This window comes from Adiantum capillus-veneris, chromosome 2, assembly GCF_014529385.1.
Source record: "Adiantum capillus-veneris isolate H3 chromosome 2, ASM1452938v2, whole genome shotgun sequence".
In the NCBI taxonomy this organism is placed as follows: domain Eukaryota; kingdom Viridiplantae; phylum Streptophyta; class Polypodiopsida; order Polypodiales; family Pteridaceae; genus Adiantum; species Adiantum capillus-veneris.
Window position 1 is genome coordinate 19,829,346 of NC_140932.1, and position 5,060 is coordinate 19,834,405.

The following is a 5,060-nucleotide window of genomic DNA, read 5'->3' on the forward strand; positions in this document are numbered from 1 at the left end:
TATTTGTATATGTATATGTATGTATGTACACACACATACGCACACACACACACATAGTGACAATTCTAAGGGCATTGAAGCAACAAAATAGAATTGTGAGAGCTGAGTACACGTAGCCACATGGAAGAATTGGAAAGACAAAAAACCAAATGAAAAACCTCTCCTAAAGAGATTAAAATTTTCCCACGGTAAGCTAATGGAGAAAGGATGAAGCAGCCTCAGAAAGATAGGCACTTGCACCAAAAGGACACTCTTCAAACTCTCAATCACCATAGTATGATGAAGCCTCTCATGATTCGATGTCACTCTCTCTATCATCATTCATCATTAACGCATTGGTAAGCATATGGAGATGATGTGGGGGTTGGGGTATCACTTTGAAAGAATAATTTCTTGGGATGAAAATTCACACTCCAAAGACATGGATTACCTACTTCATTTTAGTGTGTTTGGAGGATGAGATGATGATGAGACCATTCCTATTTCCTTCTTGAGCACATTCAACCTTATTAGGATTAGTTCCATCCACCAAGTTACACACCACTTCTCATTATGCCTCTCTCTCTCTCTCTCTCTCTCTCTCTCACTCACTCACACACACACACACACACACACACACACACACACACACACACACACACACACACACACACGTTGATGCTTGCATTCCCTCGCTCTCAATCTCATGTTCACTATGCTACATTAGTGGACAAAGCTCCATATAATTTTTTACACATGGTTAACCTAGTGGCTTTTTGGATCCTCAAACATAGAATTTTTAAAGGGTTTAGATGACATCTTGGAAAGAGTGAGTGGGCTAGCTAAGTAATGGGGAGAGATGTGAGAATTATGTTAGCCTATGTCGATATGACCAAATAAAGTTTGAGTGTAGTTATGACTTGGGGTTGCATTGTGTATAAATTCAAGATACAATACAATTATGAAAACTCTCTTTCATTTTCATTTATACAAAGTGATGAAGAGAGAATGAATATCTTGTGTTCTTTTTAGTATGTCCAAAGGGCTAAGGCCATAGTGATGTGTTCCCTTTTTGTTAACAAAAAATCTCATATGTATTTTAAAAAATAAAATAAAGAATGAAAATGTTTGATTGGTGAGTGCTGTAGTGAACACTCATGAAAAAGTCATGAGTTATAGTGAATAATGAGTGATAATCTCATGTTTTTTTGAGAGAAGATTTTTTCCAAGATTATATTTTTGAATGTGCTCGAAATTAGAGTCTGGCTCCTCTATTCTGGCAAGCACCTCCAGCCAGAGGTGCACAAGGGCACGGAAGGGAGCCAAGCGAGGCAGGGAGCTCCTTTTTTTTAGGATGAGAGAGAGAGAGAGAGAGAGAGAGAGAGAGAGAGAGAGAGAGAGCGCTTATTATTTGTTGTCCTGCGTGGAGATTGGACAGGCAGTTGAGTAGCATGGATATAGTGTTGCATGCACAGGGTTTATGTGAAGTTTGCAGGTGCAAAGTATTCACAAAGATGGCTGCCAACAAACTGGAGAGAGAAGGCATTGGGAGGGAAGAAGTATTGAAGGGACAACAGGTCTGTGCACTTTGAGGGCGGACTCCAGCTTGGCAAACTTCGATGCTGCTGCAAATTGTGATGGCTGACCATCGGGAGGAGACGAGAAGAGACCTTTACGTGTATCTTTCAGCTTGAAGCAGACCTCACCGTGTTTTTTTTTAATGTGATGGTATAAGGCCTGTGTGTTGCTGCACATCATTGCCACACACACACACACACACACACACACACACACACACACACACACACACACACACACACACACACACACACACACATGGGGGGGGGGGGGGGGGGGTTTCTATGTTTTGCCTTCTCGCAAGGGTCTGTGTTGAGTGTCATCTTGGATGGTTCCCTGCCTGAGGTCGAAAGTTACTCTGTTTTATTATACTTCAGAAATTCATGTGGGTTTGAATTGTGTGCAATCTTTGTATATTTTAAATGTATTGTTTCTAATCCTTTGTGGGATTGAGTTGTTCTAACTTTTTGTATTTCCATAGGCTGCTCGCAAGTCAGCTCCTACTACTAGAGAGTCAAGAAGCCCTCTAGTTGGGCCAGGAGTTGTTGCTCTGAGAGAAATACGAAAGTATCAGAAGAGTACTTAGGTTCTGATCCGCAACCTGCCATTTCAGAGGCTTGTACGAGAAATTGCTCAGGATTTTAAGGTATTGTCCTGTCACCAGCTTATGGTGTAGATTATAGGTGTGAGGTGCTGTAGGTTGTTTGCTGCCCAAGCCAAGTCCTCTTAGATTCATTTCTACGAGTTGCACTTTTAAAATAAATGTTAATATATATTTGTCAAAACAAAATGCTAGTTTGGAGTATGCTTATGTATTTCCTTGTTTTGCAGACTGGCTTACGCTTCCAAAGCCATGTTGTCGAGGCCTATCTAGTGGGGTTGTTTGAAGATACCAATTTGTGTGCAATTCATGCAAAGAGTGTTACGATTATGCCAAAAGACATTCAGCTTGCAAGGCGTATCCGTGGTGAATGTGCATAGTAGTGGACGCTATCGAGATGATTTGTGTAGGTAGGATTTTGATATGGACATATTGTTACTCAAGACAGTTTTGGAGTACCCACTCATTGACATGAGTTGGTGCCTCCTTTCCTTTTGATGTCAAGGCTGCAATGTGTTTTAGGCCCCTGGTCTATGTACTTATATCCTTCACTGATGTTCTTTTAACACCTCTCTAATTTATCTAAAGTTTGACAAGTGATTCATGAGGTTGTGGCCTGTTTGTATAGTAGTACCGGTCTTTTATGTATTGGGTTGAAACTTGTTATGGTGGTCTGAGTTGTAAAGTAACACTATTTGTTGTGTTTTGGAGGAATGTGTAAGCTACCTTTGTGGATGGGGCTATGTTGTAAAAAGCATTATGTTGAATCAAGGCTAAGCCTAAGCACAAAGTACATATTGACTACAACACTCTTCTGATGAGTGTACACTCTATTTGTTCTGTTCAATGGGTATGCACATAAGCTTGTGGAAAAAATTGTCTTATCTACACGAATATGCGTGGAGCTGTTTATTGAATTGAGAATTGAGATGGAGTTAGATATTATGGATTTGAATATATGGAAATGTGTTGCCAAATTGCATACACTTTGACAAATTGCATACAATTTGGCATACTGTATAAAACTAGATACACGCTTTTGATGCTGTGCATGAGTGAAAATTCCTGCCTTTGTCTGACTTTCCTATTGTAGTGGTGAGCTTTGTAGGCTAGCTTCTCATGTGCACCCTTTCAAAACTATAGCAATGGCCTTTGATGCTGTGGAGAAGATTCTTGCCTCGTTTGATGTTCCTGCTGCTTATATGTGGACATGCCCCCTTGAAAATCTAAAGGTTTGTCATGGTGTTTGAGCCCAAGCACATGACATCCTCACTCACAAGCACCATGGAGCTGGCCCCATACATGGGCCACTCAGTTGCTGTGCCCTTCTCATCTCCAAACACAAAGCTTATCACATTCACAGGCGGCCCCACCCTCGTCGACCCCAAACCTGTCGTGTTGTAGCATGTCTGAAAGGGTGCCCTCGCTGGAACCTGCCTTATCCCGCTCTCCGCTTGCCGAAATGCATCCACCAATGCCACATATGCTGGCCTCACAAGCTTTGTGTAAGGCTCTTTTGTGCTTACCTCCAACCCTCCCCTAAATACCTTTGGATGAATGGAAAGAGTTGTGTCCCCCACTTTCATTGAAAGCAAGCCTGCCCTGTAGCCAGTCCTCTTCTTTGTGGGCTTCAAAAGAGGGGTGTGCTACAAGTTGCTGAACTGCAGCCCTGGCAAGAAGGTGTAATTGCTTGAGGCTAGAAAGAGGGGAGTCCGAGTCTGTGCAGATCTTCACAAGCAGTAGGCAAAGCGGCGTGGAAGCTTTTGATGGATTGCCAATGCAGAGGGTAGAGCAAGCTTACCTCGCCCCAAGCTTGCGATGCCGGTTGGTGGTTGCGGTGATGGCAATGCACTAAAGAATTTCATGCCCTTCACTTCCACATCATGTTGTCCTGGGTTTATGCCATCAGTGGCATTGAAGGTGAAGCTATCTGCCACCAGCTGCATTTGTTTGGTGACAAGAAAGTCGACAACGACCAGAGATCCGCCTCGAATGACGGCATGAAAAGTGGTTGAGCTTGGGGGAATGAAGGGCCGAGCGGCGTTAGAGTTGGGGGCTTTGTGCATTGGACCCATATGGAATTCTGGGCTATGTCAAGCAAGAGCAGCTTGGGCTAAGGGGGAGTGCCTATGTGGAGCTGGGCCACATAGCGGCCAGAGGTGTCAAGCCAAACCTCTGCTAGGAGTCCATGCTCTGCAGCAGCAGCAACGCTTGCAGCAATACAATATACAACAAGGATAGCTAGCACAAACCTCATTTTGAGCTGATCTGGAGTCTTTTTGATAAATATGTTGAATCATATGATAATTCATGAGTTTTGTAGTCATCTGGAGCTCAAGGAAGCAGAATGTATTCGCATGTCTGTGTCTGTTTACTAAATTTATCAAGATCATATGGTTCTGCATTATGGTGTGCCACTGGTGTGTAGCTACATCATGACTAAAGTTTGTCAAGCTACTCAAAGCTGGCATTCAAACCGTATTTTCTATTATGCAGACTTCGAAGGGCTCAAAAATAGTGGCCTTGGCATCAATATTCTCAGTTCAAGGCTATGGGAGGTGATGCATGGCATCTTGGTGGGGAGAAAAGGTCCACTTTGTCTTTTCTAGATTGGAGTAAAGCTGTTGATACAATTCAGATGAAGGGTTCTAAGCCACTTACACAATCAGGGCTTGTATATAGATTTTTATGACAAATGAGATGGTGTGCAATTTCAGTATTTATATTGCAGGCCTCGTGATTTTATCACTTTTTTTCCTCTTGTTCAAACAATGATAGATAGACAAAGTCTATGCATGGCATTAACAGAGCCCCTTACAATGTGCACACACATGTGCATCAAATATGTCCGTTATCTAGCATGACCCATAGGTGAACAAAAACTTGGGTAACTAGGCATATT

At 42.5% G+C, this 5,060-nt stretch overlaps 1 pseudogene; it reads right to left on the bottom strand.

Annotated features, from left to right (window-relative positions):
* Positions 1–3,384: 3,384 nt before the first annotated feature.
* Positions 3,385–4,415, bottom strand: LOC147462465 (putative aspartic proteinase GIP2; annotated as a pseudogene).
* Between the last annotated feature and the right edge of the window lie 645 nt (positions 4,416–5,060).